This window comes from Podarcis liolepis, assembly GCF_965112155.1.
Source record: "Podarcis liolepis genome assembly, chromosome: 12".
Taxonomy (NCBI): Eukaryota; Metazoa; Chordata; class Lepidosauria; order Squamata; family Lacertidae; genus Podarcis; species Podarcis liolepis.
In genome coordinates, this window is record NC_139563.1 from 20,714,643 (window position 1) to 20,726,688 (window position 12,046).

Here is a 12,046-nt window from a genome sequence, read left to right on the forward strand (position 1 = left end):
ACAAGACCCTACGGGAGTGAAAATCCTCCCATCTGGAATGCTCTGCATAAACAAGGCCAGAATGATATTTGCTCCACTGAAAAATGGGAAATAAATATTAGCTTATCGGAATAACATACAAGAGGATCTGGCCTGCTGTCAGGAAGCTCATTAACCTCATGGAAAGTAAATAAATCCACAGAGAAAAGGATGGGTGGGTTTCCTCCTTTTTTTCCTGGCAATTCAAGAGGAGCCACGTCATGTTTAAATACAAAAACAGGTTTCACGAGTTGGATGGGCTTGCTCCTGTTCAGGAAACTCCATTCCATCCTCCCTCCCAGATGGTCTTCTGCATTTATCCCAACAGTCAGAATTCTGTGGCAACATCTAGGTCTCATTCACACTATACATTTAAAGCAGTATCCCACCAAGGACCCTGGGAAAAGTAGTTTGTTCACAGTGCTGGAATTCTGGCCCTCTGAGGGGTCTCCTAACAACTCCCTTAACAAAGGACAGCCCCTGGAATTCTTTGAGGCCAGATGCCTCGTTTGCAACTTGTTGCTTCCTGGTCTGGGGTGGCCCTCGAACATGAGAGACCCTCTCCAGAACATGGAAGTCTGGGAGAATTGAGTAGAAGTGTAGATTTGGAGATCTGGCACTGAACAGTTCGGGGGGGGGGTCGGGGAGAGATAGAGATTGGAATCAGGACTGCAGTGATGGAATAGGAGCGGTTTAACCTTTCCCCTCTCACATCATTTTCCTGATGTCAATTGCTGTTCCCTGCTGCGATTTGCTCCAGGTTGCAACATTTGAGGCTTTTGGCAAACACACTTTCTCTCTCATAATCCTAAAACTTGGGGCATCCATGGAAGCAGAAGGCAGGAGGATTCCAGAGAAAAACGCACACAAAGTACTTCTACACACAACTCATAGTTCAACTACGGAATTTACTCCCAAAGGAGGCAGTTGTGGCATCAACCAACTTGAATGGTTTTAAAAGGGGATTGGGCAAATTCACAAAGGAGAAGGCTGCCAGTGGCTGCTAGCAAGGGTGGCTACGCTCTGGCTCCCTGGCTGAATAGGAGTTCCTGGGCATTACAGGAGTGAGACCTGTTGCATTCAGGTCCTTCTTGGTAGGTTTCCCAGAAGTATCTTGTTAGCCATGTGAGAACCGGATGCTGGGCTACGTGGGCAACTGGCCTGATCCAGCAAACTCTTATTCTGTTCTTAGGAGAAAACAAACCACAGTCCTGATTCAATTGGGTTCCTTTCTTCATGACAGCTTTTTAATAGATGCGAGATACAATCACCTATCTTCCACATAAGTCTATTTAACTTTATTCCTGTGCTGCTATGTGTGTTAGCAGCCTGTTTTATTTTCAACAACAATATAATGTGGGACCATGAGCTGGGATGCAACCCCCATGTAGTACTGAAAGGGGGAATAAGCATTATTTTATAAATGCATGAATAAAAAAGTGGGTGTCTCCAATGTCTTAGCATTGTTCAGTGGTACCTCGGGTTACAGACGCTTCAGGTTACAAACTCCGCTAACCTGGAAGTAGAACTTAGCTTCAGGATGAGAACAGAAATCGTGCTCCGGCGGTGTGGCAGCAGCAGGAGGCCCCATTAGCTAAAGTACCTCAGGTTAAGAACAGTTTCAGGTTAAGAACGGACCTCCAGAACGAATTAAGTTCTTAACCTGAGGTACCACTGTACACCAAGTGAAGATGGGAATGAGGACAGAAGTCTGCAGCTGAGTGATTCCTTGCATCAACACACAAGTACTTGATTTACTCTTAAACTTTGGTAAACCTGGTGTGACTTTTGCAGCTGCTGCTAAAGTTGCAAAACAATGAAGCACAGGACGGAGCAATGGAGAACTTCTGAAACAACAATGGGGTATTAGGTCTGCCCAAGGCATGATGGAGAGCAGCAACAACCGGGAAAAGATAGACATAATGTTTTACAAAGAAACACCACGGACAGAATAATTGCCACACACAGGAAGAACAAAGATATGCGGTAGTTTGAATGCTTCACCTGTAGTTTTATAAATCATTTAATGTGTCAATACAAATGGAAGTTGTTACAATTGCAGTTGTTTTACAAGGGATTGTTATTTTGACTGGAGTGTAATTGAAATTAATAAGATTTTGGAACACAGAAATAAAGTAAATCAAACCATCAATTCTACCATGCGGGGGCCACCTAAATTATATAATTTGGCATCTGAATTATTGGTATTAGTAATTGTATTATAATTTGGCATTGTTATAATGGATTGTTGTAATTGAAAACTAATAAAAAATATTATTTTTTAAAAAAACCTTTGGTAAGCCTGTTCCTGCCTCCCTGAGTCCTGCACTGTTGTGTTTCCCAGCTTGTTAAAGCATGCCAAACTTTCAGTGGCGTAGCGTGGGTTGTCAGCACCCGGGGCAAGGCAAGTAATTTGCACCCCCTAACCCGTGGATTTGCGCCCCCTAACCCTAACCCCCAGATGTTGCGCCCGGTGCGGCCGGCCCCCCCTGCACCCCCCACGCTACGCCACTGCAAACTTTGCACCTTTCCTTAGAAGCAGGTGTGCTGGTTGCTGGTCCTGCAGATAGGACTTAGGTGAGAGTTCAGTTGTTGCTGGTGCAGAGACACTGGTGTCTCCATCAAGTAGAAAAAACAGGTTTGCTTGCCCTCTGTGTCACTCCTAAGGAAAGGGTGCTTGTGACAGATCCTGGTCCTGTTTACTGAGCTTTCATCCTGATTTGTTTGCAATGAGATTAGACAACATAGTGATTTGTTTGTGGGGAGGTCAGGATTGAGCAAGAATTGCCCCACACTTTCCAGTGCATTTCCTCATCATTCTTCTTACCGCAAAAACAACCCCCCAAACTAGGGGCTTTAATTTTTCAGCCTGAATTTGATGGCATGTGATTGAATCCCAGCGGAAAATAGTCTGCAAGCATCCTCTCTCTGAAGTAGAGATGTAAGAAGGAAGGGGTTCCCATTCTGTATTTGTTGCACTCATCATGGTTTCCATTCTGCTGCAATCCGTCTTCTGCCAAGAACTGTTATTCATCTCACTGTCTACTAGGGTTGAATATAATGTAATTAATGGCACAATTCACTATGTAATTACACACCATTCATTTCAACACAAAGGAAGTCTCAGAAAAAGGGGTTGTGGAAAAACAAACTTAATTATGTATCATTTGTGGACTAAACATGTGCCCGAGACATACTTGCCTGATCTCAATTCCTGACCACAAACAACCATACAAACTGCAGAAAATTCTGCTCTCTTGTCCACTTCAAGTGAAATTATCCACCATCCGTTCTCCTAAGTAATTGGTGGCAGATCTTGTTTGCCCTTTCATACATTATTTCTGTGTCCCAACAAAACCATTCAGAAGAAGGAGATGGACAGACAGATTTGCAGTGGAACATTACTCCATAAGATTATCAAGATACAAAAGAATATTTACTGAGCACATATGATGCAAATCTATCTTACGCTTCAGGCTCAGAGCTAGAATGTCAACACTTGTTCATGTCCAGTGGACACAGATTTATGTCAGTTTATGCTCAGCAGGGGCTATGTAATAGGAAGGAAGATGAAGGTGGAGCAGGACAGAGATGCTGACAGCCCGAGGAAGTGGAAGAACATCTGTGACCATGTTAAAATAGCAGCAGTTATGGCATTGCACAGGATATTCTCACAGAGGCTACAGCAGGTGCTTGCCTCAAAACATAGCCATAAAGCAAGTTTTGGAACATTTTGGGAGGCTGTGAGAATCAAACTTCGGAGGCTGCTAGATCAAGGATTTCATTGTGGCTGCGGATTACATTTCCATGTTTTAACTGGTGTCATGTTGAAATGTGTCCTCCAATTTCTCAAAAGTTTACTACCCCTGCTAAATAAGCTTCCATTTTTCTGCATCTTTCTCAAGGTGACCATGGCTGACTGGACATTTGAACTCTGGCCTCCCAAGTCCTAGTCCAACATGCTACCTGCCATACCACACTCTCATTGTGTTAGATAAATGAGGGGAAACTCCCCAATTCTTCCTTGGATGGACACTTTATCTTAGGGTTACCAGACATCCCCGGTTACCAGGGACAGTACCCAGATTTGCAAATCTTTTCATTTATAATAAATTTTTATTAATTTCCCAACAAAGTTATACAATTTTATCCAAATTTTTAAAAATTAAATTTTTTTTTTGGACTTCCTTCAGCTGCTCTGGTAATCATCCATAGTTGTTCTTCCATACGCATTCCCTTCATTGTATTGCCATTTGTCTTCCCTCCCCCTTCTATTTCTTTTTGACAATACATCTTAACTTTTACAGTGCTTCTTGAAACCCCACTAGCATTGTTTGCACATCACACACATTTTTCAGATACTCTACAAACTTTTCCCAGTCTTCAGTAAACTTTTGGTTTCTCGCATATCTAATTTTCCCAGTTAGTTTGTCCAATTCCGCATAGTCTGTCAGTTTCATTCTCCATTCTTGCATCGTCGGTATTTCCTCTTGTTTCCATTTCTGGGCCATTTCTGGATTTGCAAATCTGTCCCCGGACAAATTCCGTCCCCAGAATGTCCCCAGATTTGCAAATCTGTCCCCGGGAAATGTGGCAGTGGCAGTGTCAGCGGCCAGGAGCCAGCCTGGTAGTGCAGTTGGCTCTGGCTGGCTTCAGGAGCTGCTTGCTGCCGCTGCCACTGCTGAAGGGGAACCAGGGATGTCCGGCAGTACAGATCTCCTGCCCCCTTCATTTTGACAGATCGGGGGAGGCTCGGGAGTCACGGGCGGGCGGACATTGCCCAGGAGGGGTACAAGGCACGCAGGGACGCGGACTTGTAAAAAATATTGGGGGGGCCCGGGAAAGGTCATGAATAATAAATAAGCTCATGAATATTCAAATAAAGTGGCTCCGGCCCTAAATAGGGCAAGCCACGCCCCCCCGCCAGCCGATTGGCTGGCTGGGAGGTGTGGCCAGTCGGGATTCCCCTGTTCTCGCGGGATTTCCGGCAGTGCCTTGGCAGTCGAAGCAGCGAGGCAGAAGCCCCCGCCATTAGGGCGCGCGGCTGGCTGGCGAAGGAGGAGGCGGGGGATGGCGGCGGCGCTCTGTTGGAAGGGCGCCCGAGATTATTGGGGGGGCTGAGCCCCCCCAAAAATTTTTTTGAGGGGGCTCGAGCCCCCTCAAGCCCCATGGAGTCGGCGCCTATGAAGGCACGTAGTTTCTCTGCCAGGCAAGGTGCAAAGCCCTTCTTTTGCACCCTGTGAAACATAAATGCGCAGAGGTTTTTTTTATATAAAAAAAAAGGGCAACAGGGCGTTGCCGGCCCATGAATCCCGAGCCTCCCCCGATCAGTCAAAACAAAGGAGGAAGGGGGCAGGAGATTGGGGCAGGCTCGGGAGTCACAGGCAGGCGGCGTGCCATTGCCCAGTTTTTAAAAAAACTCTGCACATTTATGTTTCACAGGGTGCAAAAGAAGGGCTTTGCACCTTTATACAATATGCATGTGTGCTTGGGCCCAGGGTCTTTTGCCTCACCACCCCCGCTACTGACTCCCTGTTGCATTAGGTCCAGTCGTGGCCGACTCTGGGGTTGCGGCGCTCATCTCACTTTATTGGCCGAGGGAGCCGGCATACAGCTTCCGGGTCATGGGGCCAGCATGACTAAGCTGCTTCTGGCGAACCAGAGCAGCACGCGGAAACACTGTTTACCTTTCCGCTGGGGCAGTACCTATTTATCTACTTGCACTTTGACGTGCTTTCGAACTGATAGGTTGGCAGGAGCAGGGACCGAGCAACGGGAGCTCACCCCGTCACGGGGATTCGAACCGCGACCTTCTGATTGGCAAGTCCTAGGCTCTGTGTTTTAACCCACAGTGCCACCCGCGTCCCTCCCTGTTGCTACTCAGCTTCACACACAAAAAAAGGGTCCCCAGTGTTATGTACTGAGTTGAATAGGATCCAAACTGCAGCAGTCTGATTGGTCCTAGAACAATAGGATTCAGAATGCAGCAGTCTGATTGGTCCTAGAACAATGCAGCAGTATGATTGGTTGGCAGGAACCACCCAATCATGCTCCAGATATAAGTGAATCCACAACCTGATTGGCGTACAGTAGAATTCCAGAATTAGCCAATCATGTGCAGCCCATTGTGTAAATAATGTATATAAAGCAGATACTTTGAGGGGACATTCATTCATTCCTCCTCACCACTATGAGCTGAATAAAGAGCATGCAATCACTTTGCGACTCTGAGTATATTTCACCCAGATTCATTGGGGGGGGGGATATTGTTGCTACTCAGCTTCAAAAAAAAAAGTGTCCCCAGATTCATTGAAAAAAATCTGCTAACCATACTTTATCTCCCAGAAAGAGAGGCTGGACAACATGGCAATAATGGGGTCACATTAACTCCTTTTGAAATGTTTTCTGTTTTTTGAAAGGTACATATCCCATTGGATAAACCTAGGCCTTTGGGTATTCAAAGTAGCTCTTTTGATCTCTGCCAAAATGTGCAGATAGAATTTGAGTATACTGGCTTGCATTCAGCACAACATGGGATTCTACATTGCCATCTGTCTAGGAATAGCAGTATTTACTTAATTTATTTAAAATATTTATGTCCTGCCTTCCTGACTTGAAGGGAACGTACAGATAGCAACACATAAAATACAAGAACAAATCTTAAAATGCAACAAAAAAATTAACTCAAGAAACCCCCCCAGATTAACTAAAAGAACAGAAATAGCAAGAAAGATAAAATCACCCACACAGCTGTTTATATCCAGTGCTGAACATAGGATAAATTTAGTGTAGCTGGAGTTGATGTTCAATAAACCAGTATTGATGAATGAAACCAATTTGGTCTCAATCCTAAATACATTTGCTAAGGAACAAACAACATATAATTTCTATTTCTATGGGGACATATGAGAAAGTTGCTTTATGGTGAGCCAGACCATGGGTCCATTTAGATAGGTAAGTATTGTCTCCACTGAGTGGCAGCGACTTTCCAATGTTTCAAGCAGGAATCCCTACTTGGAAATGCTGGGAATGGAACTTGGGACGTAGATGCCCAACTATTGAGCCTCAGCCCTTCTGGGAAAATATGCTCAGGATCAGGATCACTGGGGGAGACAACGATTTAAACCAAGCCAGAGATTATCGTTTTACAGCAGTTAAAGAGAAAGAGTCACAAAGCTGTGTTTAAAGAGACATATTCCTATGTGCCTACATTCTATGTTTGCATGTTCCCAGTTGCCACCAGTTTCTCCAGTTTATATTTCAGTCAACAGATGTGGGGAAAGATGCTGCCTGAGACTTTAAGAAGCTGCTTCCCGTCTGAGCAGAGAAGCCAATCCTGACCTTAGATAGGTCAAAGCACAACAGATTCTCGACTCCAGTGCCAACAGCGGCACTTTCTGTAAAATAATATTTCATATTCTCAGATGCTCCTTCAGGAATATCCTTCAGCGTTGTTAATGAGATCACAGGCAAGGTTTCCAGTTGGCTGGCAGGCAGGCCTAACACTTCCTGTTGCCAGCAAGTCAAGAGTGACTTTGTAAGCTTGCCAGACCCTCCATTGATCGGCTCGCTCTCATTTTCCTTTGCCTGCCCTTGGCTTGCAGCAGTTGAATCCTTCCTTACTGGTACAGTGGTACCTTGGGTTACAGACGCTTCAGGTTACAGACTCTGCTAACCCAGAAATAGTACCTCGGGTTAAGAACTTTGCTTCAGCATGAGAGCAGAAATTGCGTGGCGGCGCAGCAGCAGCAGCAGCAGAAAGCCCCATTAGCTGAAGTGGTGCTTCAGGTTAAGAACAGTTTCAGGTTAAGAACAGACTTCCAGAACAAATTAAGTTCTTAACCCGAGGTACCAGTTTATGCCTATATAACATTGGTACTGCTGACCCCATCCCAGAAACTCATCCCAGAAACTGATGCCAGGTCTTCATCACCCCTGATCCAGTTCAGGTGTCAGCGTCAGCTCCCATGGGGGGATGGTGTAGCAGCAGGCAATAAAGAGTGTCAAAGGCTCTCACCAATCATATCATTTACCTGATTGAAATCCCCCCTTGTTTGCCTTATGTAAAAGGTACAGTATCCATCTCCCAATTTTGTCTGTGTGTCAGCACTGCCTTCTTTGTTTGGGTTACGCTGCACTGCCTGATAGCTTTGTCTGGCTCTGAATGGAATCACAGAATAATAGCATCAGAACAAATAACCTGCAGGGCCCATCTAGCCTAGCTAGCCTAATATCTCACACAAAGACAAGGCCAGCAGCTCCCTCCTTCCCCCAGCATATCAGAGTGAAGACAGCAGCATTAGCACATTGTGGCACAAGGCTGCTTTGCCAGATGAATGAAGCCATCAGAATCAGTGGCGGGAATGAGCCCGCCTAGATAAAGAAGTGCAGTGAAGTTTAAAATAAGTTGATGTGGAAGCTGAAGGTGGTGTGTGAGAGAGGGAGAAGGGGGGATGGGGGACAGGATGCAAAGCCCACATGGCTGCAGTCGCTGTTGAACGCGAATGCATTATATAATGGAAACACAGCCTGCGTTTTCTGGAGCATCATGAATGTGAAACTCAGAAAGCCAGTGCAGGAAAGCTAGGTGTACTTTGCAAAGGCCCCAAGGGGTACATAAAGGCAGAGGCAGGTGCAGATAAAAGGTATTGCTTTCTTACCCAAAGGCAGTTGGAGAGTCAAGGTGATCTGTGAAAACTGAGCAGGCAAGTTGGTGATATATGGGGAAATGCTCCAAACCGTATTGTGGAAACTTTACTACTACAAGATCTATTATTGCTTTTAGGGCTGATTTGCAAGAGTTACTGCACTTGCAGTAAATCAATGTTGTTGTTATTTGTCTATCTATCACCCCCCCCCCCACACACCCATTTACTCTCTTTGCTTTATCATGCTTTCTGAAAGACCTCTGTCCCCACTTTTCTTTGGTCAAATTACAAGTCTGCAGGAAATGTCTTGTGAATTTTTCAAGACTGGTGCAGCACCTAATACATTTCAGGTGCTTTTCGGAATACTCAATGATGATCACATGAGCCTTTCTTGCTTTACAGACCCTTGAAGAATCAACTTTACTGCTTGTTTCTGAGACTCTGTGCTGACTTGCAGCAGAACCAGCCCTGACAGCATGCTAATCACAGCCGGAAACAGGATACCATTCTAAATGGATCCACCAGAGCCCTTTTTGGGCTATCAGTCCGCTTAATTTCTAAAGAACTTACTTTTAAGCAATTATGTTTAGAACCTGTTCTCTAGCATTATGTATCATGAAGAATAGCCTACCATAAGAACATAAGGAGAGCTTGCTGGATCAAGGCCACCATCTAGACCACTGGCTTGATCTAGACCAGCATCCTGTTCTCCCAGTGGCCAACCACTATGGGAAGACAAAAGGCAGGACTTGAGGGCAACTTGTCATTCTTAGCAGCTGGTATTCAGAGAAGCTTAAAGGTAAAGGTAAAGGGACCCCTGACTATTATTAGGTCCAGTCGTGACCGACTCTGGGGTTGTGGTGCTCATCTCACTTTATTGGCCAAGGGAGCCGGCGTACAGCTTCCGGGTCATGTGGCCAGAATGACTAAGCCGCTTCTGGCAAACCAGAGCAGCAAACGGAAACGCCGTTTACCTTCCTGCCGGAGCGGTACCTATTTATCTACTTGCACTTTGATGTGCTTTCGAACTGCTAGGTTGGCAGGAGCAGGGACCAAGCAACAGGAGCTCACCCCGTCGCGGGGATTCGAACCACCGACCTTCTGATCGGCAGGTCCTGGGCTCTGTGGTTTAACCCACAGCGCCACCCGCGTCCCTCAGAGAAGCTTACTGCCTCTGATAGTTCAGGTAGAACACAAAGCTTAATAAAAACAGAAATATCTTTGGAGATGCAGATGGTATAGAAACATCATGAGATAATTTTATTGATTTATTATCCAACAAGGCAGGATAGGGGGGGGGGAGAGAATCTAGATTTTTCTCTCACTTCAGCACTTTTGTGGCAGCTACTGAGGTGTTTTCCTTGTTTACCAGACACTGCCAAGGGGAAATCACAAGAGCACAAGATAAAAGCCACCTGGCTTCAGGCTTATCTTGCTATGCTTGTTTGAAGAACCAACTACTAAGCATGATTCCCAAAACCAAAAACTGATGATGAAATACTTTTGCTCTCTGTATTTCAATTTTAATTCAGGCAGGATCCAATTAATTCCCATCTGCTTACTTCCAAGGTTCTTCTAAGAGGAAACTTTTCTATATTTATAAGCCAGAAATACTATAGAGGAATAACTGTAATTCGTTGAGTTCAATGCTTTTTCAAAAAGTTGGGGGGGGGGGGTTGGCAAGCTGAATATCCCTGAATATTTAAAGAAGGGTTTACATCTAGGGAAGCTTATAATGAGCAAGACTGCTCATAGTGTTGCTGTGTTAAAAAAGGCTCTGCTCACTGGATACTAATTAGGGAAGTTCCAATAGAATGCATAGATTTTTAGCACTTTAATTCCAAACATATATAAAGTTGTAGGGTTTTTTTCCTCTTCTGATGAGTAGAATTCCTTTCCTTCCAAGCGCTGATGAGCAGACCCAAGAGAAATTCCATGATGTTGGCTCATAAATATTTTTTTTACCGTCTCCTCTCTTTTAAGCATGCTACAAACACCAGTTTCTAGGGACAGTAGTGAATATTTGCAGGGAAGGAGAACCTGTGGCCAAATTTTTTTTGACTACAGCTCCTATCGTCCCTGACAATTGGCCATGCTGGCTGGGCCTGATGGGAGTTGGAGTCCAGCAACATCTGGTGGGCACCATTTCTGTTACTCCAGTTACTTGTCCATTAGCCCATCTGGTTGCCTTAGTATCCCTCCTGAGGTGGGAATAGATATTATTTACTCTTAAAGAAAATGTGTTTTGAAAGCGTAGAATATGCTTTGATTGCACAAGCATCCCAGTAGCACCAGATCAGAGGTGGAAAACCTGTATCCTCCAGATATTTGTTGTACCACAACTCCCATCATCCCTGCCCATTGGCAACGCTGGTTGGGGCTGCTCTTGGGCCTGTTTCCAGTGGCAGGTACCAGAGGCAGGACCTTTCTTGTGGTGGCACCACAATTCTGAACCCCTGCTCTTGGGGATGTCCGGCAGGTCTTTTTTGAACCTCCCTCCAGGGCAATTTTATTTAACTAAATATTTGCAGTTTGAATGTTGTCTTGCCTTATTTGTTGTTCATAATAATTAGTTTTATTAACTGATGTTGTTTTACATTGACGATTTAATGATGATGAGCCCCCCAATTCTGTTCTCCACAGATTAGCCTTGGCTTCTCAAACACTAAAACACATCCACGGGATGGGAAGCATTTTAATCAGAAGCAAAATGTTCTCACATGAAGAAAGATTTCATTCAGCCACATCAATAGGAGGTATTATTCTTTATAACGAAAGGAGACATAACATTTGCATGAAGTTCAGACATCATAATGTGAGTTGGCTGTTTCTAGGATTTTTCTTCTTCTTTTGTTTGAACTTCCTAAACTAATATCTACTCCATCAGTCGAGGTAACACACTTAAAAAAAACCACAATTGTTAATGAACCATATGCTGTGAGAAGATATTTATCCTATAATGTGTCATTTCCCTTGAAGATATACAGGAGGGAAGTTAATCTCCGGACGATTTCCTTCGCAAATACTTTACCTTTCTTTCATTCCCATACGAAGTTCACTGCCACCGCCACTTGCAACAAAACACGTGACTGATCCTCATTTCGTTCACTAAACATATAGCTTTTGAACTGCTGAAAAAGTAGTTTGGAGCAACTGGCAGCAGCAGAGAGTGTCTTCATGCCACCCAGGGTGGTGTGTGTGTGTGTGTGTGTGTGTGTGTGCGCGCGCGTATGCCCACGCCAGGGGTAGGAAAGGAGTGGAGGACAAACAGAGCCCACCATGTCTGCCCAAGCCCCTGCCACTTCTGAAGCAACAGCAGCCCCCAGAGGCATGGCTATTGCACCCTCCTCTCTCTCTCACACACACCCTAGGATCCAAGC